The 23428-nt window shown below is 44.7% G+C and overlaps 1 pseudogene; it reads right to left on the bottom strand.

Annotated features, from left to right (window-relative positions):
• Nucleotides 1-22019, bottom strand: part of LOC102569302 (ankyrin repeat domain-containing protein 26-like) — a 71369-nt pseudogene extending 49350 nt beyond the window's left edge.
• Nucleotides 22020-23428: the final 1409 nt, after the last annotated feature.

The following is a 23428-nucleotide window of genomic DNA, read 5'->3' as shown; positions in this document are numbered from 1 at the left end:
AATAATTGACAGCCATTTGAGCACTGATGTGCAAGAATGGATGCGTACACAGATGACCACACAGCAAATGCTTTGCATGGATCAGGTTAACATCACAATAGGGACTTGCTATTGTGGTCTGAGGATAAAGAAGATGTGAAGGCTGAATTTAAGAATGTGCAATGTTAAATAGGCCTTAATGTTAAATATCTTTCAACACTAAAGGTCCTAGATAGGTGAAGTCAAGTGAAAAGATCCACAAAATCACATGTAGACAGTTGGAAAATACATCATTCTTATATGTGATTATATTTTAAATAGCCTAATAAAAGATGCACTGATTCTCAGATTAAAAAGCATGACTTCCATAGGAAGAAGCTGGTTATCAAGTAGCATTTGAACCCACAAAGACTATTAATTTGTCTGAAACAGAGAACAGGAATTGAAAGGTTAGCAATTCTTTGCTGTCACTTTTTCAAATCAGCTGCACTTAGATTTTAAGTCTAGTCTTCACTTAAAAGTCTGAAACTTGCAAAATTTCTGGGCAAAAGGAAAGGAACTATGCTGCTACAAATGAGAGAAAAAGATAATAGATTAACTCATCTTTCCACCTTAATGCAATGTTGTCACAGATTTTCCACTAGATAGACAATTTCATGGTATATAAAGGACTAAATGGTCCTTTCTGATGGACTGGTCGCTTTATATGGAAAACTATCTTGGCACCAAAAATGTAAGACATTTTAAATAGGGAATGATTCATAGGCAATTTGATTACCTGGTATCAAAGCAGACAAAAACATGTCCCAATTTCTGGTATTTTGCAGAAATGGGATGCTTTCTTTCCATTTAATGAGTTTAACACTACACAAAAGTTTCCATAAAGAGGATGTTAAATTTATACATGTGAAAGGAGACCATACTTACCATTCGTTGAACTGTATTCACAAGACCTTTTATTTCTTGAGGTGTTTTCTTTTTAAATCCCAGGTCTAATCCATTTGAGGGTAAATTAATCCTTTTATGAGAGTTCTTCCTCACAGGAGGAACAGAAAATGATATAGGTGAAGGAAAATTGCTTTCAGTGTTGCCAGGTGCATGGTCTCTGCACAAAGCATTAGACACAACACAGCCACTAAGTGGAGGACTACAAAAAGAAGAGAATGGCTCCTGACAAGGCTTCTTTATTTTCTTCATTCTATTATTTCTTTCCTGGCTATAGTCCACATAGAAATCGAAAGAAAATTCTTAACACTGAACACTAAAGATATCTACTTTTCAGCAATGTAACAGCTGGGCTGATCAAATATTTCTAAAATCAGTGTGTGGCTTTTTCAGATTGTTAAATGTTTCTATTCTGGACTCCAAAACAAAATATTAAAGATAAAAGGTAAGGGTATGATGAGAATAACAGTAAGTCAAAAAACTTGATTTCTTGATGTTCTTAGTTTTACCTCTCATACTAAGAATGCATGAGAGGAAAGAAAAATAGGCCAGCAACTAACAATTCTTAGATTTGAAGTCAAATAGGCATATATGGAAAACTGAAAGTAAAACTAATGTACTAACAGTATTGTTCAACTTAATATTATCATAATCTGAATACATGTAATCAATTTAATATGGGGAAATACAAGTGAAGGAAAGCTAGGAATAAAGATGCATCTCCCTTGCACTGGCACCTTCTGCATCTCCCATGCACTGGTAGTTGACATCACTAGCCATTAGAATTTTGCTTGTGCAGTTAATTATGATGTCACTAACATAGTGCATACCTGCCCAGCCTTGGACTTTTGTTTCTTATTTCTTTTCATAAGGTTAAAAAACCCCCAAACCAAAACAAGACACAGCTTTATTCCTCATCAGTAAGTGAGACTTGTTTAAAAACCAGGTATTTCTGTCAAGAACCGAGACAGAACAGTGATTAGAACTTTATCTTTTTCATTTAACTCAGAAAATTGTGTTCTCGGAGCATGAAGCTCCTTCAGGTTGACAATCTTGAACATGCCTCAGTGTCACAAAAATAATACCATCTGAAAAGCAGCGGTGGTCTGAATAAGCCTTCCTATAGAACTGAATGGTAGTGCTAGTGATCAGAAAAAAGAAATTAATGGGCACTGGGACTACAGACCCTTTTATGACTTTTCAGCAAGCAATGTAAGTAGACTGAAAAAGGATAGAAACAGATAGAAAAATGAGATGGGTGGGCCTTTGTAAAAGCAACACATATGGCAGGTGCAAGCACTCCTAACAGAGGAACGCTGAGGGGCCAGCTCTTGAAAGAGAAAGAGAATTTTGACTGCAAACATTTAGAGGACAATTTTCAGCCAGCAGAAATGTTTAGCTACAATTCCTTAAAATTTACATAGTTGAGAAGCATTCGAATGCCACATCTCAATTAAAGCAGATGTCCTGGCTTTCAGATTCTAGATTTTGTAGAACTTGGGATACTTAACCTCTTTCAGGTGATTTCCCAATGTTCACAACTCCATTTTTAGACCCTCAGGGTTAGTTCAAATTGTTGCATCTCCTCCATCTCTTTACAGTGTTGACCCTCTTTCTTTATTAGTTGTTCTCTGTTTTTTCATATGGAATTGCTGCACTCATCCACTTTTTTTCTTGTTTCAGAGTAAACCCGGAATTTAACATTACTTTAAAAGCAAAATTCATACATGTACATACCAGGAATTTTACCTACTGATATTTCAGCCAGTTAAAAAGTTGGCAGTTGGCAGCTTTTCAGAATTAACAGAAAATCAAAATTTTAAAATCCAGCCATTTTATACTGTGACCCGGAAGCAGATTTTTGAAAATGAATTCTAAGATGCTAAATTCATTTTATTACAGATGTGCAAGTATTTTAAATTTTATACAACAAAAATAATTTTTATCCCAGAAGTATAAAAATATATATTCCAATTATTAATGTAAGCCATCACTCAAATAGAAGGAGTTGTGCTTTGAATACCTTTAGGGTATCAGGTATTGTATCTTATACTTTGGGGCAACCCCATGGATTAAGAGCAATTATTTTCACTGCAGTAAGATAGTACCATCCCCAACAGTGCTATCTTATGGCAGTGAAAATTTGTTGCAGTCTAATGCATTGCAAGTGTAGACTGGGGTGCTTTATACTGCAGCAAATTAGTCTATGGCACAATTAAGCAGATATGTAGATGCACCCAGAAAGCATAAATCCATACAGATAGGCCAATTCAGCAGAAGGTAGGCTTCCTAAAATCGAATGACATGAAAATAGAACCCCAGATATCTCTATGTGGAATACATACTGACTTACATATTCTTAGTAATTATGTTAATATTACTAAGAAAGTAATGCTGTTATTTAAGACAAAACTAACCAGTTTTAAATATAGTCTTTGTAGAAGTAGGCTGATATTACATTCTGTAATTCCATGTACAGTTATTTTGGTACATCTAGAACCATAGGGCATTTATAGACATGCTCCAGGAAGTGGGGGCGGGGGGGGGGGGAGGGGGAGCAGGCACTTTAATTAGAGTGGCTCTGAGAGTCGCTCTAATTAATGCACCTGGATCATCACATGTATCAATGTCCCTGTGCTGAAAAATGGCTGTGGGGGTGCTTTAACTAAAGCTCATCAAACAAGCTTTAGTTAAAATGCCCCTGCCATCTTTCAGCATGGGGATATTGATACATGTGATTCTGAAGTCTGCTGGAGTGCAGTGATTACCATGCTCCAGTAGACTCAATTAATTGAGTCGACTCCGATGTGCTGTAATTACAGTGTGTTGGAGTAGTCTCGCTGCATGCCTATAGGCACCTATTGAAAAGTAGGGCTGGAGAACCTCCATAGGTCATCTAGTCTAACCTCCTCCCTGAGGCAGGAACAGCCCGATCCAAACCATCTTACACAAATCTATTGTTCGTCCTCATAACACAAGTATACAGTCAATTCTGACACAACACAGAACATGACAACACAACACCTTAACCTGCTACAGGTAAAACCAATGTTCTACTTCTGTAAAGGTTGTTAATATATGCTCAAGAGATCCCAGGAAGAGGGCTATACTCCCCTTAAAGACAAAGGCAAAAACCCCCATAGTGTATACCAATCAGACCATGGGGTAAAATTCCTTTGTGACCCCAGATGTAGTGATTGGTCTGACTCTGAGTGGAGAGGCAAGGAACCTCCGGGTGTAAGTCTCAGCAGGAGTATTGGCACATCCCAGTCAGAGTCTTCAGCCTTTGCTGCAGCCAATACCTTATGCCCAATAAAGAATGAAGGCATCTCAAATAAGCTCTAGAAAAGTCTTGCTAGGTCATTGCATAGCTCTAACTTCAATATGATAAAAATGTGCCTGAGAATACAACATGAATCTAATTTTAAGTTAACAGTAGTGGAGGCTTCAGGGAGAGTTTAGAATTTGCTCCCTAATACACTAAATTAATCAGGAACAGACAGAAGTGTAACAAAAAAAAAGGTCAACTCTGAGTCCATGTCCATATTTTCATGATTGGGAAAATAAAGCATTCCTGTGTTTGATAACTATTTTAGTTTTAAAAAATGATATACGACAGGAAAAATATCATATTATGTATAGTGGAAGCTGTTGCTTTAACAGCCTGCCCTACTTTTCCCCTTGTATCTGCAATTTCTAACATATAAACAAATAATATTTCACTGTTTCAACTCTTAGCTTTATAGAAGAATAAAATATTTTATGCCAAAAACACTAAAATGCAAAACAAATCTGAACTACAATGATAAAATGTTCCATTAAATTCATACTGTAGCTCTGCTAAAGGACAGATTCTCATTAATGCAATATAGATATTCATAGAGTTATTGTTATTTTATGTAAAATAGATATTTAAACAGTTGTTATTGAAATAATATTAAAGGATTTTGTAAATGGAAAAGAAAAACAAAATTATACTGAAGTTTAACTTTAAATCAAAGCAACTGGAATTCATATATAGCACATCTATTTTAAAAGCACAGGCTATTAATTGTAAGCAACAACTAAAAACTCCATTCAGATCTACTCCAGGGATACTGATAGGTGGAAACCTAAAATTTGACTTTCCTTTTTTAATTTCTCTCCCTCATCTCAAAACATTTGATTCTTGATTAGGACTTCATTCTGAATACCAAACACAATTCCTAGTAACTTACATTCAAACAGGGGAAATAAAATTGCAAAGATCAGAGCTCATGATCCTCCACTGTCAGATCCCTCATTTTCCTGTACTCTTCTCATGTTCCTTTGCTGCCATCTCTTGTTAGAACTACATTAAATAATAATTTATTTGGGATAGGGAATGTGTTATTTTATTTGGTGTGTAAGACAACATGTACATGCATCCATATATAATGTTCATATGGCCTATTTTTTGTAAAATAATTTTTCTGTGACTGTTGTTTTTCAGTCTTAAACAGCTGTTGTTGTGAGACTCAGCAAAAGCATATCACCACACATGCCTTTCAAGTAAAGGTGGGCAGTGGGTTGTTTATGGTTAGTTAAGGTAGGCAGAAAGGAGGAGGGCAAATTCCCAGTATGCTAACCAAGAAGGAAATGATCATGTGGGGTGTGAAATTTAAATTGAGCAATGTGATCAAAGCGAGAGAAAGAACAGATGCTATATTTTACTCCACTCCTCCTTACTTTATCTCACAAGTCAGTCCCTCATGCCCTGGTTGAACGCAATATATTGTAGCACTACAAATGTTTTTATAGCCCTACAAAAAGACAGACGTGTGTTCCCTGTAGCACAAAAATGTTGTTGGAATAAACAGCGACTTACCTGTAGTAGTGCTACACATTAGATGTGGATGGTGCTATACACTGGTCCCCCTGCACCCCAGAGCTCTCTGCATGCCTCCACACCCTGCTCCTAGAGTGGTGGAAGGGAGAGTAGGGTGGACAGTTAATGAGTGTCACTTGGATGTTCAGCTGTCACTGGGGATGGAGAACAGTAATCCCTGTAAGGCTCTTCACCTTTGGTTTCCTGGTTCCACTGGGGGTTTGGGGAACACAGCTGCATCCCCTAGGATCCCCAGAGGAAGGAGAGTTACAAGGCTGAGCAACCCCTTATTATGCCCCTAATTGGACAGCATGCTGCTGCATGCCTTCACAGAGATTTTGTAGTACTCTAGTTGAAGGGCTCAGCAGGGGGGGTGGGAGAATGTTGTGACAGGTTCAGGTCCCAGAGATGGCCATGACATCCCTTGGTGGCCATGCAATTCTTGCCCCGGCTTGCACTCTAGGGGACTTCACCTCCTTTACTTAGCTGCCATACCTTTGATGTCATTATTTGGAAAAGAGTGAAGTTGCCTGAGCGTGCCATTGTTCCCATGTCAGTTTTTGGCCTTTTCGACCTCCTCCCTTTTTGCTTTTGCTGAGCCCTCTAGCTCTAGTTCACTGACCGAACCAAGCTTCTGGGTTCCCAGCTTTTTGTCCGGCTTTCCAAAACCTTTGTCTATGCCCTCTCTTGAGCTGCTAAGCTTCCCTGTGTTTCTCTCTTTATCTAAGCCCCCATCTAGCTAAGATCTAGAGCAGAGTTGGGCCACTATTTCAGCTGGAGGGCCACTTAATGAGTTTTGGTGAGCTGTCAAGAGCCAAAAGGTTAGTCCTGCCCCTTGACAGGTGTCTTGCTCCCTAATCACCATCTTGGGACCAGAAGTCCTCCCCCTTCACCTGATCTTTGCCATTGGAAGTCCCTCCCCTTGCCCCTGGAAGTACTCGGGGTTGCCATCTTGGAACTGGAAGAAAAAACAAATTATATACTAAAAATCTATTATAACATATTGTAATCTTATTTCAAAAAAATATTTTTCCTGATGTGTGTGTGTTTGCATAGTATATATAGAGGTAATTGAATAATAGTTCAAAATAAAGTCTTACTCTTGTATATTTTTCAGGGGATGGGGGTGTGCGTGGTGGGTATGGTGTTTGTGGGGGCTGTGTGTGTGTATGTATTTGTATGTATGCATATGGGATGTGGGTGTGGATGTGTGGGGTTTGTTTGGGGAGTGTAGGTAGGTGAGTATGGGGTTTGTGGGGGATGTTTGTGGGGATGGGTGTGGATGGGTATGGGGCTTGTGGGGGAGCTGTGGGTGTGTAGGGGGTTGTGGGATGTGTTGGGGGTGTGGCTAGGGTGGGTGTGGGGTATGCATGGGAGTGTGGGGGTGTGTGTGAGCGGTTATGGGGCTTGTGGGGGGATGTGGGTTTGTGGGGGATTGTGAGATGTGTTGGGGATGTGGGTAGGGGTGGGAATGGGATGAGCATGGGGGTGTGTAGGTGTGTGTGTATGGTGGGGTGTGCATGTGGGGCTCCCCCTACAAACACCCCCCTATACACCCCCCTCCATTGTGCACAGCCTCTGCTGCCAGTGGCAGCAGTCAGCAAGCCCTTAGGATACTAACGGGCCACACCAGATGGAGTCCCCTGGTGGTGCATGGTCCTGATGAGCCCAAGAACTGCACATGACTGGGCTGCCAGTTCTATTGTACCGGACTCACACACAGTTCCTGGGTTCTGTGTCCGAGCCCTGCCCCACCAAGAGGAGTCCCATGCAATGAAGCCAGAAATGCAGGTCATGGGGCTTGGCCAGCATGGCAGGTCCAGGGGCGGAGCCAGAGTGGTTCCATAGTGTGGAGCTCTCTACCATTCTCCATGAACAGCATGAGGCAGTGAGCAGGGCCAGGTGACTGGTTCCATTGCACAGGGCTCCCCCTGCAGGTGTGTCACTTGGACAGAGAACTCAGGAACTGCATGTGAGACCCAGGGAGCCCCACATGATGTAGCCAGGTAGACCCTACACCCCTGCCAGCTCAGGCTCTGTGTTCTTGCTGCCCTGCCCTGGTCTCCTGCTGGCCCCAGGACATTGGTGTGGGCCCCATGCTCCTGCTTGCCACCACTTCACTCTTGCCTGCTTGCCACTGCTTCCCCCACCAGCCTGGTGCCATCATTGCCACTTCTGTCCCCCCCTCCTACCACCATGACTTCCCCCACACCTGCCACCACCACTTCCCCCACTGCTAATGGCTGCTGCTTACTGTCACAACCCAAAGTTGTGATTTGTTGTTTGTGTATGCTTCGGCAATGCTAAATTATGTTCCTGCCTAAATTACAGTTCCTTTGCATGGTGGAGTTCTCTGCTGTGGAGGAGAACCCCGGGTGCAAAAGGCTTTCCCGCCGTTTTGTAGCTTCTTTGCAGGGTACATTTCTTTGCTGCATACTAGTGATGCACGTTACAAAGGAGTTCCCGCCATTTGTATTCAGATTCGCGCCATATTATTGGCCGGTTCTAAATGTAGGCACACGTGGCGGCTAGCTATTGGCTTGCTAGCCGTACAAAAGGCTTGGGTAGTTTCCGCCCAAGCCGGACAGAGAGGAAAACTGGAGGACTTTACTAACTCCAGGAGGAGGAGACTTCGTGCTGTGTGAAGATCTCTAAGCGATGTGGACCCTTGCGGACCCAACGCGCCTCTCTTAAGCAGGCAATAGAGGCTTAATAACCAAACCCACGGAGCTTTAACAACTCCGGAGGGGGGAACAAAAGAATGAACCGCTTCTAGCCTCTCCCCGTCGCCGAGCACAATCCTAGACGTATCCCTTTCCTGTAAACCCAATTTTCGAACCCACGGAGCTTAACAACTCCGGGGAACCAGGGAACCGAACCCAATTTCCGAACCCACGGAGCTTAAACAACTCCGGGGCCTGGGAACTGGACGGCCCACGGAGCTTCAACAACTCAGTGGGAGAGAATTGCCGAACCCGCGGAGCCTAAACAACTCTGTGGGAAAGAACTTGTTGTAATCCTCCAACGAGGATTTAAGCGGAGCTGCACCTGGAAAGCTGTCCAGCCTACACCACTACCATCTTTGGGTGTAAGTAAATAATCTTTCAATCAACCACTACGCGTTTGTGACTAATTCTAGCTCGCCACCGGTTTTCTCCGACCCTGCGTGCCTGGGCTGCTGGCCACAGCCCGCGTGCGCAAAGACGGGCCGCGGATCGCCCCCCCGACTCGCACTTGGCGGCGGGACCGGGGCCCGGCCCGCACACTTCCCTGCCCACCACTGCTGCTTCTATACCTGCGGGGACAGGGTCAGGGCTATTTCATAGGTGAGGGTAGGAGTGTAGCATGCATTGTCCCCATGGGAGTGAGTGGGGCTCAGCCCTATGCTAGTACAGCAGGGGCAGCCCAGGGCCAGGATGGATACCACAAATTGGTAGGCTCCTGCCCACGGGCCAGATGAAATTGCCTGGTGGGCCGGATCCAGCTCACAGGCCATATTTTGCCTGCCTCTGGTCTAGAGAATACAGATCAACTTTTGTGATATGTCTCTAAAGCCATGTTTATACAGTCTCCCTGGTCACTGCCAATGCAACAAGCCCAGCTCTCTCACTTCTACATACTGTGTAACTAAGCCTGACAGCTTAGTTGGATATATGGCTAAGAAGTAACATTTCTTTGGCAATATCTTTTATTAGGCTAACTGTATAGTTGAGAGACATATTGGTTCAATATACAGCAAAGAGGTCTTGAGTTCTCAGATAATCTAACAACATATACAGCGTAACTGCAAGTAGTCAGGGCCTTCTTTCTTTGGTGGTAAGTCCAGGTTAAGCGGGGAAGCAGTACAGACATGGCTTTAAGGCAATCTTTCTCAGATCTTGAATAGAGGAAGTTCCTTTCCAGTTAATTGAATTTAGAGCTTTTGCAGCACCTTTTCCCAGTACACAGAAGCCAGAACACAGGTGGGAATCTCATCCTGGCTTACAATTTGAATTAGTGTTTCAGCCAGCAATAGCTTTCCTCATAGTTAAGGAGATGATGACTCTGAGGATAAATTAAAAATGTAGAATACCTAGGATTTACAAATATAGTTGTACTGGCAACAAAGGACCAACTCATGAGACCATCATGAATTCTAATTTATTGTACTGGATGTGAAGTTACTAATAAAATCATAAATGCAAACTTTGAGTTATGAGGTGTACTGGCTGCTTTAACACACACATATACTCACTCATTCAAACTCATGTCACTCAAACTCATATAGTAAAGTGTATAGTAGCTGCTGTAGTGATTGTGAGAACACTGGTGTCAGTATATCTACCTATCTGAGGCCCTGGAGTCAGCTGTTGATGGTCAGCTTCCTTCAAGATGATGTCTTCTCCAGAAGGGGGTTGCCTGCTTGTCCTTCTGTCTCGGTAGGTCAGGTGCTGGATGAAAGAGTGCCACTGAGGGTCACGCTTCACTGCCTTTTATCCCTTTCTGAAAGACTTGTGTGATCACCCAGTATCATCTTGGCTGCTCAATCCGGAGGTCGCTGTCCCACATAGGTCTCGAGTAGTGCCTGACAGCGGTCCGTCACTCTCGCTGGGGGTTCCGCCCAATGGTGTAGTTTTGGGAGTCCACACTTGACTTATTGACTTAATGTATTGTCATGGGTTACAGGAATAGTCAACAGGGTGGGTGAATCAGTTCCTTGGCTTGATTAGCCTAAGATGGCTTGTAGAGTAGAGTTTTGTAATGCTGAGTTCCTTAGGCTAGGCTATTGTCATTTAATTCCCTACTGATCACCATACATACTCCCTTTCACTGAAGGGGGACCAGCCAGATATAGCAGATTTTATCACTTTACAATTACAATTTAAATGCAGTTTTTAACAATGGTCCAGGGTGTAACTTCATTCTACAGGAAGTACATTCCTTAAGGGTTTAAAAGTATAAAATATAAAATATAAAATGTCATGGTAAAGATGACAAGGTTCCTTGGGTGAATTTGATATCTTTTATTAGACTAACCCAAATAGTTGGAGAATATTTATTAAGCAAGCGTTCGGGTTCAAAAACCCTTCATCAGGCTAAGGAAGTTTCAGCAATTGGTGTTTGCTCTTCCTGGATGGAAAAGATGAGACAGATGAAATATAAAAACGCACTGTGAGAAATATATAAAAATGCAATATGAGGTAGTGAGGATCAAAGGCTACTGGGGACAGTAAGTGAGTTAGGTTAGCACCTGGATATTCTTACACTCTGAAATGGATATTTTAGTTCTTTTGTTTTCTTTTTTGACACTGAGATTAATTGATATGTAGATATAGTTTGTAGGTTTCTCCTACAGAAAGCCACTTCAGCTTTCTGGCTTGCTCTGAGCCTTGCCACACCCATGCAATAAGTGTGCTAGGTCTCTGCCAATACTCAGAAGGAAAAAGAAATGCATAAAATGGGGTGTGGTAGGGGGGGTGGTGTAGTTAAGAAAGGGCTTCTGTTATATCAATGTCCAGAAGAGAAATGTACGAAGGGGGCTTTCTGCTACAGTATGGTTGAATTAACAGTGATATTTCCAAGACAAACTAATAAAAAAAGATTTAAGTGGTTTGGAAAATTCAAATCACTGTTGTGTTTGATTGATATAAAATCAGATTTTTCTGTACCTTTACTGTCCACAGTAAGTTGTTCTATCAGTACAATTGCCTCTTTCTAGGTTGTAGAAGGCAACTCTGGGTCCTTGATAGTCATGTCAGAAGACTAAGTTAAATTATATAAATCATCTGCAATATCCCTGCATGTGATCTACAAACATTCTATATTTTCATGAAGTAAAAAAAAAATAAATTTATTTCTGACCCTTATCACAAAGCTAAGCATTGTTGTCCATTGTCTTAACTATTTTCCATATATTTAGTTTCAAATATGAGAGACTATTCACAGCTGAAAAACCAATTAGCACCTCTGGTGGAACCCCATGATTATTTATGGTAATATTTAAGCACTTAATTTAATGTGATTTTTTTTTTTAATTTAGAAAGCTACTTTACCATACCTTGTTCCTCTCATTCACCTATTTGGATCCAAATCTGGAAAATAACATTTTTTTTGATGTTATAAGCTGATGGGAAAAGTTCAAGTTCCCCAAACTTTAATTTATATAATAAATGTTAATTCTTTTATGGTTCAGTCCTGCATCAAGTGTGAATGAAAGCTGGAGGAACAGTAATGAGCTACTACCAGGGCTACTGGACATGTTGCTTTATTGTCATATTTATTCAAATATAAGACAAAGTTCCCCCCCTCCATCAGCATGGTGGAAAAAAACCCCTTGTCTTATATTTGCATGCAAGGAAACCTCACAAAATACACTGTCTATCATTAAACTGCTACCAAAAGCAACATGCAGTCAGTAATGGAAACTATGAAGCTGATTAATAGCACCCAACACTAAGCACAGTGCCGGACAAGTGTGGAAACTACCCCGAGCGCTGAAGTAAAGGGGCTCCAACAGGTGCTGCCCAGTCAGGGCAGGGTGCAGGACAGAGCCATGAGTGGATCATTTAGGTGGGGGTGCGGTGCACGGATGGGAGAAGAGTGGGCAGTGGAAGGCCAGGACTAACAAGGCTCAGCCCCCCAACATGTGGGGCAGCAGGTAGGGCTGCAAGGCAGCCTGGCCACAGGCTCCAGGTGGCTGGAGCAGGTGTGGGGAGGGGCGCACACACACAACCAGGATCACAGCTTGGCATTTGGATCACTGGGTGTCTAGTATGGCAAGCAATTACCAGTTGATTCTGTGAAGGGGAATGGGCTGGGGGGCAGGGAGGTGTAGAGTGAGGCTCAAGCAATGAGGGAGGGAGTGGGGCAGAGGCAGAGACAGGGATGAATGAGGCCCTGGCCAGGCTGGGTGGTGGGACAATTGGAGCCTGGGCAGCTCATCCAGAGGTGCAGGGGGGGCTCCTGTCACTGTGTGCACCCTAGGAGAGGCCCAGAGGATCTGTGCATGGGGCAGAGATGGCTGCCGCTGTGTGCTGGGGTCTGTGGCTAGCTGCTGCTGTCCTGGAGCAGTGCAATGCTACGTGTATCCTGTTGCCAGGGGCATGGCACAGTCCAGTGGTGGCAGGAATATGGCATCAAGCTGCTCCTGAGGCAATGGCAGCAGGGCACAGAGCCCAGTGTGCAGTGGAAGTCATCTCCGCCCTGCAGACAGATTTGGGGAGCATGTACTCCCTCAGCCTGTTCCAGGGTGCGCACAGTGGTGGGAGCCCCCCTGTGCCTCTGGATGAGCCACCTAGGCTCCAATTGTTCCACTACCCAGCCTAGCTGGGGCCCCATTCACCCCAGCCCCTGCCTCTGTCCTTGCGTCTGCCCCACTCTCTCCCTCACTGCTGGGGCCTCAATCTGCCTTGCCCCCAGCCCTTTCCCCTCCCTCAGAGTTACCTGCTGGGGTGGGGTGGAGGGTGCATGCATGTGTGTGCATGCTCAGCCCCCCCCAAATAATTTTTTCTTCCTCTACCTATGGGCAGCTCCCATTGCTTTGTGCACTCCTGGGCAAGCATGGAGTGGGGAGTGTGCCTCCTTGGATCTGTGTGCAGGGTGAGGGCAGGCTGCAGTTGTGGGCTTTGTCCAAAGCACCAAATTTCATTGCTATGGCACTGACTGAGCATGACTATAAAAAACACGTGGCCCATATTGGGCAAACATACTGATGGGAACCTACCACAAATCCTGAACTGCCTCTCACCCCCCTGCATGCTGGTGGGGGCAGGAACTCTGGTGGATGGGAACAGAGCTCTGCCAGGCAGGGTGGTGAGGGAAAGGAAAGGGAGGGGAGGGCCCCTCATTACGTTGTGCAGGGCTCCTGGCTCCAGGCATGCAGCCCAGAGGTATGTGGTGAGCTAGTGTAGGCAAAGGTGGCCACAGCACCCCACTCACCCCCTGACTGTCCATTTGTGGGGCTTACTGGGTGGGTTTGGCAGCTGTTCCTGGTGAGTGGATGGTGTTCTTGGCCACAAAAATGAGGTCTGGCTGACTGATGTGTCCCTGTCCTCACTGGAGGTGGGTTGCTGCTGGAGTACCTGGGAAAGGTGGTGGGCAGGCTGCCCGAGCTGCTGGGTGAGGTCGAGGGCACAAAGCACACCAGGACCTGGCACCAGAGTCCCAAAGTGCCCTCCCACAGAGTCCTCCTGATCCACAGCCCCTGGCACAGGCTCTGGAAGCCCACACATGCTTCAAAACACATGCTGGGCCTTGCCAGGGTCTATGGGGGCCAGGATGCTGTCCAGCTTTCACAGAGAGGGCATGGAGGTGCAGGCAGCCCTGGACCATCTGTTGTGGACCTGAACATGGACCCATTGCACCCTCAGGATCTTGGTCTTAAACTGGCACTGCTGCTTGGACCACTGGTGTCCATACTCCTATATCTGGTGGCAAGGTTCCCTCTAAGGTGCACATGTGCACTGCTGCGCACAACTAAAAGTGTGGCCACGCACAGCCTTTTCAAGGCCGTGCACCAGAAGAAGCTGGGGCGGGAGCCTGGCATGGGTTTTGCTAGCTCTGGGGAACTGCTCCACTCCCCTGCATCAGGGCTGGGGAATGGAGCACTTCCTTGGAGCCGGCGGAGCCCGTGCAAGCCCCCTGCCCCAGCCTCCATCCCTGCCTTGCCTCACCTTGGGGAGGAGCTGCTGCCTGTCCTGAGCGAGGCTCCACCTCTGCCAGCTCTGGGACACTGCTCCACTCCCCCACATGGCCTCGGAAGGCGTGTCCTGCAGTGTCCCGGAGCTGGCGGAGCCTCACTCGGGGCAGGCAGTGGCTCCTCCCCAAGGTGAGGCAAGGAAGGGTTGGAGGCTGGGGTAGAGGGCTGGCGTGGGCTCCGCTGGCTCCAGGGAAGTGCTCCACCCCCCAGCCCTGACGCGGGGGAGTGGAGCACTTCCCCAGAGTTGGTAGAGCCCATGCCAGCCCCCGGGTCCAGTCCCTGGCTCCTAGCTCCAGCCCCTGGCCCCGGCCCATGGCCCCAGCCTCCAGCCCCCACAGCTCCAGCCTCCAGCTCCAGCCTCTGGCCCCCGGCCCTTAGCCCCAGCCTCTTGGCTCCAGCCCCTGGCCCCAGCCCCCAGCTCCAGCCTCAGCCTCTCAGCTCCAGCCCCTGGCCCCAGCCTCCAGCCTCTCAACTCCAGCCTCTGGCCCCCAGCCCCAGCCTTCGGCCCCTGGCTTCTAGGCCCTAGGCCCCAGCCCCCTTCGATAAGTGTCCCACGCCAGACCAAGGCGGTGCGTTCACAGACCGAGGCAGCACGCTCATGGACCACTACTCCTTAGAGGGAACATTGTCTGCTGGGTCATGTCCTCATAAACATGGGTGTTGGCCCTTGTTACTTGACCAAACTGCTACTGGACCTTGACATTCCCTCAGATAACTATGAGGTCCACTGTCTCCTCATGGGTTCAGTTGGGCTTCTGTCTCTGGGTGTCAGTGGGTATGGGGCCCGACATGGCAGCAGCTGGCAGGGGCTTGGCAGGGCAGACCCAGGTTCTGGGCTGCAGCATGAGGGGGCAGGTGCCTGCAGTGGTGGGGTACAATGCCCAAGGGTGACAGGTCCAGGCTGGCAGATTCCTCAGTGGTATAGCCCCAGGGTGCAGGGGCAGCTCTCAGCTTGCAGAGAGCATGGGGCTTAGCCTTGAGCTTCACGGTGTGTTGGGCAAGCTGGCTGGCACTTTGGGGGCAGCTCTGGGCTGGTAGGGAACATGGGAGGCCTAGGCTCTGCGTGCCTCTGTCTAGTGGCAGAGGAGCTGGCTTGGCATGTAGGCAGGAGTCTAGCTCCCTGCTGGCTTGACTGACCAGGCACAATTTGTGCCCATGTCACTATCTACACATGCATTTAATTACAGTTATTTACTCCATTGTAAGATAGTACTTGTGTCTGATGGGACTGTCCTACATTGGAGTAAATTAGTCCACTGCACTGTAATTGTGGTGCATGTGCAGACAGTGATGCTTTACTACTTTACAGTAAAGTGCACGTGTAGAGATGCCCAGTATGTGTCTATAGGAAATGCCCAACATTGACTGGAATAACTTTTGAGGTTATAAGGTGACTGAGAATTTTTATAAATCCTCAATATAAATCCTCAGTAGTGGACTTGCTTATTCTTTGCATCTCCTGACCATCACCCTTAATTACTAAGGTGTAGCTAATTCAAAAGCCAAAACAGAATGGTTTGTTGATTCCATGGTCTAATGGACACAGCTATAAGTCCTCATGTAATTCATTCTGATCACAGACACCTGAGAGGATGAACTCTTTTAGGAAATGCAATAAATGTATAACAAGGAAAAGGCTAGATTTAAGGCTTTTGGTAGTGGAACATTATCTAGAATTTATCTTAATAGCCAGTCTGATAATGAAATTATAACAGGTTGTTTAGGCAGACAAGCAAGGATTTAAATCAGAAATTTAGCTACAGTCACAACTAAAGGAAAGCAAGGAAAACTTTCTAACAAAATCATGTTGGAATCATGTAATTATTCATTTTAATAACTATTATTAAAGATATTTCTATTTAAAAAAAAAATAAAAGCATGTACGTTTGCAGCAAATTTCTACTAAATCATTCCTCTGCTTTGAAGTAATTGCAGAAGTTACTTTTTGGTTGCTTGTTAACCGACAAATTTGAGGACACTCATAAGCCTCCTCATACCTGTGAAATAAACAGGCTACTTATGCCAACTCCTCCAATCAAAACTATTAGCAGTTTTCTGAAATAAGAAAAATCTCATAGTATGTATCCAAATGAACTGCACTGAAAGTAAGATAAAATAATTTTGTTTTGACTAGAGCTGTCCATTGGGACTGCACCCAGGTTCTGCATATATCTATGTGCACCTGCCATCCTGGGCAGAAATAACCAAATGGGCCCACTTGCCACTCAGTTCCTGCTCGCCACTATTGTAATAGACAGGAATGAGCAGTTTCAGCTCGTGACCTTGTGATCTTTTAATGTTAAGATGTATTTCATACTTAAAATTGTATTTTATTTTTCCAGTTGACAAAGTGTAACATAATAATAAAAAAGCTGAGGATCTTCAGTTCCAAATCACTGACCTCATTGTTGAGGAAAAATTGATAACTTAAGTCCTGCTACATCTTTGAGACAGTAGTGCCCATCCATATTATATCTCTTAACACCATTTTGCTTCTGAGGGGGCCACATTCTTGACAACTGTTCCATCTGTAAATTTTTCTCGCAACAGACAAAAAGCCAGAGATGCTTGCCTGAAATAATTTTTGTAGAGGAATCAATGACAGGTGATTCTGACTCATTCAACTACTCTCAAACCAGATTGGACTAGTGATCATATTAGAGACAACTCCTCTAGTGCTTCAGTCTTCACAGTTACTAGGAGGTCCCAGAAAGTTCCTCCTCCTGGCTATGGCAGAGAGAACCACAACTCAGAAAGACCAAACCCAGCCGTGTATTATTTCTTTGGCAGCATAGTATAGGCTGAGTAATACTTCTGACTCAGCCATAGTCCTTCCTTTAAAGCTTGACCTATACTGAAGTTCAGCTCTACTGCCTAATGCATGTTCTTTGGCACCATCAAACACAGTGCATGTCAGGCTTACTCACTGAATCTTCTGTATTTCAGAAATTACATTGATGCAATATATGATGATGGAATTAGAGTTAGAAATGAATCTTGCATCAGCAATATTCTCTATGCAATCACCTTAGTATCACCTACCACTACAAATTCTGGAAACTTGGCTATTATGCCTGAGTAAGACATTGAGTTGACATTGATAACAGCTACAAGACCTATATCAGTACTGAATCATAGGATAACAACAATGAAGATTATACTCTGTCAACCTCCATTAACCCTATCTCACTGGATTGTTCCAGTCTCCTCAACATCATGTTCCTCAGATGTGCTTCTCCTCATAAGGTGGTTTACCGTTTGCTGATTCCTTATTAGTCCCTAGCAGAAAGCCTTCTCCCAGGTTATGATTCACCCCCACCCATGGCTCGATCCATGAATGGGAGCCAGATTTCAGGACACTCTGCCACCCATCAAGAGACATGAACTGAAGAGGGTCCAAACTGACTGGATCGTTCCATCTTGAACTCACATACCATACCTCTCATGACAAGCCGGTCTATTCAAGTAGGTCATCCTGATATATGGCTCTATTTTGGAATCCTGATAATCTAGATTTCTTTCATTCAAAAGTAAACTGCTTCCTTCAGCTAGGGTCCTAGAATGATGCAAACTTCTCAGCAAGGTGAATTAGATCTCAACATCTAAGATGGTTATGATCATAAAAAGACTATATAGATTCTCCTGCTCCTACTGCAATGACATCATTCTTCATCATACATGCACTATTAATTACTCTTACAGTTTCACAGAAGTTTAGGGTTGGAAGGGACCTCATGAGATCATCAGGTCCAGCCCCCCTACTCTGGGCAAGAAAGACTGACAAATAACCCCAGCAAGGTGTGCGGCCAGTCTCCTTCTGAAGATCTCCAGGGTAGGTGCCTGTGCCATCCCCACTGGGAGTCTATTCCAGAGTCTGGTCACAGAAACAGTGAAGAAGTTTTTCCTTATATCTAGTCTAAAACCTTCTTCTGGGAGTTTATAACTTGCTCCTGGTTTTCCCCTGAGGTGCTTTGGTGAATAGTTGTTCACCTAGCCCCTAACATACCTGTAAGCTGCCACCAAATCCCCCCGAAGTCTTCTTTTTTCTTGGCTGAACAGTCCTATATCTGCCAGCCTTTCCTCATGGGGCTTGCTCTTCAGGCCTCTAATCATATGAGTTGCTCTTCTCTGAATTCTCTTAAGCTTCTCCACATCCTTCCTGAAGTGTGGTGCCCAGAATTGGATGCAGTACTCCAGCTGAAGCCCTACCAATGCCGAGTACAGCAGGAGAATAAGTTCCTTAGTTTTGCTTGAGATGCGTTGGTTGATGCATGCCAGCGTATTGTTTGGTCTGCTAACTGTAGCATCACACTGGTGGCTCATATTCATTTTATGGTCAGTTATGACCTACAAGTACCTTTCAGACATGGTGCTAGCTAGCGTAGCACCACTGAGCCTGTAAGTTTGTTGTGGATTTTTCATCCCCAGATGGAGCACTTTATACTTCTCAGTGTTGAACAGCATCTGGTTCTTGTCCACCCATCTAAATAATCTGTCTAGGTCTTCCTGGATCATCAGCCTACCCTGCTGCGTGGCTGCACTTTCCCACAGCTTAGTATCATCGGCAAACTCTGCCAGTTTGCTTTTCACCCCCACATCCAGATCATTGATGAAGATGTTAAAAATCACTGGTCCAAATACCGAACCCTGGGGAACCCCACTGACTACCTTCCACCAGGTCAACACAGATCTGTCTATTAGTACTCTCTGGGTCCAGCCCCACAGCCAGTTTTCCACCCATCTGACCATTGAATTGTTGAGCCCATAGTCCCTTAGTTTTACCTCAGAGCCTCATGGGACACCAAGTCAAAGGCCTTCTTAAAGTCCAAGTAAATGACGACAATCTTATTTCCCTTATCCAGGTGGTAAGTAAAAACCGTGCTGGTTGTCATTCAGAATTTTGCCTTCTTCTAGCTTATCGCATATGGACTTGATATATTTTCCAAGGTTTTTTCCTCGGTTTGAGGTCAGGCTGACCAGCCTGTAGTTCCCTGAGTCCTCTCTCCTCCCCTTCTTGAAGATGAGCACAACATTGGCCCTCCTCCAGTCTTCTGGGACCTCTACTGAGTACCATGAATTCTCAATATTTCAAAATCTTCCAAAGAAAATGGCAGATACCTGAGAAATGTCTGTGGAAGTTATCCAAGAAAAAGTCACCTGAACTGTTTGACAACTTGTGCCTTTTGACTCTGAATACATTAGCAATATCAATTAATAAGGAAATCCTGCCATTTCTAAAGAGAAGATATCTTTGCCATGTCCCTTGTAACAGGTCACCCTTCCCAGCGCCATCTTCTTAGTACTCCGAGCCTTGCGTGGGGCACCCTTGGATCCTTCTTTAGGGTTCTTATGTCCCACCCTATACTCTGCTGCCACGTCTTGATGGAAATTATGATGATGTTCTTGCAAGCGGGAGGCTGCTTATTGTATTGGGTATGTTGGGGCCTTTCCCCTATGTGAGGCTGACCCCTGATTTTTTTCTAACTAGGCCTCCCCGTCTAAACCCACTAAACAGGGTTTGACTCTAAGGCTCTAGCCTTTTCTCTTGTCTTGAGGCCTGTGGCTCCTTTTCCTGCGCCAATCTGTAGCCTGGCCCAGAGACTCGGGTGCCAGCCCCCCAGCTGGAGGGTCACAAGCCCCAAAACCAGGAGATGATCCTGAGCCCGCAGCCTCCCAGGCCAACAAAAACCCAAATACCAACACCAAGACGCACCACAGGTGCAACTGAGCTCCCTGGCTTCTTTAAGATCATGCCTCGCTGGAGCCAGGGTGTGCACCCTTCTCTGGGGCTTCTCACTGCCCCCTCTCTGGGGCTCCTCCAAAATGCTGCCCCCTTCTTTAGGGCTCACCATACCCGCACTGGGGCTTCTCACCAATGCCCCCTCTCTGGGGCTGGGGTCAGCGCACCCCGAATGCTGTGCCCTTGCTGGAGCTGTGATCTTCACACTACTGTGGGTCCCCTATGAGGCCTCCTCCAACCCCTAATAGCCTCACCCAAGCCACTGGTATTAAACAGTAAACAAAATGTGAGCCCCTTGGCTATAACATAAACTTGAGCCACCTGGCTTTTACAACCTTCACCCTACTGGAAAATACTCTGTCCCTCCACAGTGACAGAAGCTGTTCCTGCAGCCAGGCCTCTCCCCTTTGGTTGTTCTAGGAGAGCTCCTTCCCCTTTGGCAGCCAGGAGGGAACTGCCTCCCTGGCCTCAGTCCTGGTGTTTAAATGGGAGCCAGGACCTCCCCTTCCAGTCAGCTGACCGCTAGCAGGTGTGGGACACTGGCCTCCTCTGGTCCTCCTAGCAACGGGCACCTGAGCAGCTATTCTGGCTCTCCAAGTAGCAGGCACCTCAGTGCCCTGCTACATCCCTCCAAACACATCTAAATATATTTACATTCATCCTGTTGTAGAGCTCCAGAATAGTTGTAGTACAACTGAAAACAAAAACAACCTACTCTTCTTCAGTCTATAGATAACTATCTCACACTTTGCCTAAGTACTCCACAATTAAAAAACTTTTATAGATGAGCCCATGGTAAGAAAATAAATGAAAAAGATATGGAGAGTTATATTTGTAAAATGTATTATGCCTTATTAGAAGTACAGTATCTCAAACACAGGGAAAGAAACTTAGCTAAGTCTTCCATATTTAAAAAAGTATACAGAAGCTCCCTCTTCTATGAAGGAAGTCTTTTTTTTTCCAGGACAGCACTGTACTTTGGCAGTAAAATCTAATTCTTCTTCCTCTGAAGAAAGCTGGTTGTTGTCACCTTCACCTTTTTCAGAACTTCTTAAATAAGAAATGTAAAAGTAAGAATTAGTCTCTTTCTCACTCTTTAAGGTTTGCTAAAACCTTTCAGATATTTAAAAAAATCTTGTGCTATTGAGTCTCCTTGGGAAAAGTCATCCATAACTGTTCAAATAATGGTTAAAAAAGAAATTTTAGCATTCAAAGCATAAAACTTGGAAATTGCCAGCAATTTATAAAAACATTTACCATGAACAAACATTGAAGTAATTTCAAGCTGAATTTTATATAGACATTTAAATCCAGAATAGCATGAATGAAACATATTATCTAAACAACATATTATCTAAAAAACATATTATCTAAATAATATAATCTAAAAACTTATTATCCATTTGTCAAATGGAAATGCTGTATCACAGAAAGCAACAAATGAGGTTTCCTGCTTTGTAGGTTCTTTTGCACTTGAGTAAAAAATAATATAAAACAAATTTAAATTTGGTTGGATGACTGGGTGGAAGATGGCTATTAAGATTTTAAAAAATTAATAAGAGAGCTAATTGATATATAGAAACTTTTAGGGTTTTTAAAATATCAACAGTAGGTGCTGTACTCTGATAGTATTAAACTACACCCTGAACCTGATCCCTGTACTCTCAGCATCATTCTGGAAATGTTAGCAGAACATAACACTGGTTTAATTGAACCTAAGGATTACCCTTAAAAGGGAATCTATAGATGGTGCCCAAGATTGAATGAGACAGTTTTATTACCCACTTAGTGGATTCAGAATAAATGTGATGAATGGGATTCAAGTGAAACATCTTGCACTCTGGCAAACCTTAACAAGTGAAAAGAGAGTAACCTGTACCAGTGCCAGACAGAATGATACTTAAGATGCTGTATAAGGAACCACCTTTTTCATAGTTTCATAGATGTTAGGGTCGGAAGGGACCAATTAGATCATTGAGTCTGACCCCCTGCCCTGGGCAGGAATGACCCCAGTCAGGTGTACGTCCAATCTCTTTTTGAACACCTCCAAGGAAGGGGACAGCACCGCCTCCCTTGGAAGCGTATTCCATATTTTGGCAACCCTCACTGTAAAGAATTTTTTCCTGATGTCCAATCTGAATTTGCTCTCTTCCAGTTTGTGCCCATTATTTCTAGTTACCCTGACAGGTGCCCTGGTAAACATTGTATCCCTATTTCTTGTTGGCCCCCCCGATGAGTTTGTAGGCGGGCACGAGATCACCTCTCAGCCTCCTCTTGCGGAGGCAGAAGAGGTTCAGGTCTCCCAGTTGGTCCACATAGGGTTTTTTCTTTAGGACTTTAAGCAGATGAGTGGCCCTCCTCTGAACCCTCTCTAGGCCATCCACATCCCTTCCGAAGTGTGGGGCCCAAAACTGGATGCAGTATCCCAGCTGCGGCCTGACCATTGCCACATAGAGGGGAAGTATCACCTCCCTAGACCTGTTTGTGATGCACCTACTTATGTAAGAAAGGGTGCAGTTAGCTTTACTTATTACTTCATCACACTGGTGACTCATGTTCATTTTGGAGTCGACTATGACTCTGAGATCCCTTTCTGTAGTTGTGTTACTTAGAATGGTACCTCCCAGGCTGTAGGAGTGTTGATGATTCTTCATCCCCAGGTGCAACACATGACACTTATCCATGTTAAACCGCATCCTACTCTGTTCAGCCCAGTTCCCTAGCCTGTCCAAATCAGCCTGGATTTGCTCCCTGCCATCTAGTTTGTTTACCACCCCCCATAGTTTGTTGTCATCAACAAACTTGGACAGGGTGCTTTCCACTCCCTCGTCCAACATGCTAATGAAGATATTGAATAGTACCAGTCCAAGGACAGAGCCTTGGGGGACTCCACTGCCCACATTTCTCCAGGTAGAAACTGACCCGTCCACCACCACTCTCTGGGAGCATCCCATAAGCCAATTTTCTACCCACCGGACTGTGTAATAATCTACATTGCAACTGTTTAGTTTATTTATAAAAATTGGATGCGACACTGTGTCAAAGGCCTTTTTAAAATCTAAGTAAATAACATCTACCTCTATTCCTTCATCCAAGCATTTTGTGACCTGGTTCTAAAATGAAACCAGGTTAGTCAGGCAGGATCTGCCTGTTATGAACCCATGCTGATTGCCCCTTAGCACCATTTTACCCACTGGTCCCCCACAAATGTGATCCTTAATAATTTTCTCAAAGGTCTTGC

Source organism: Alligator mississippiensis, chromosome 4 (assembly GCF_030867095.1).
Source record: "Alligator mississippiensis isolate rAllMis1 chromosome 4, rAllMis1, whole genome shotgun sequence".
NCBI lineage: Eukaryota > Metazoa > Chordata > Crocodylia > Alligatoridae > Alligator > Alligator mississippiensis.
Note: the sequence above shows the minus strand (reverse complement) of the source record. Positions and strands in the feature narration are given on the sequence as shown.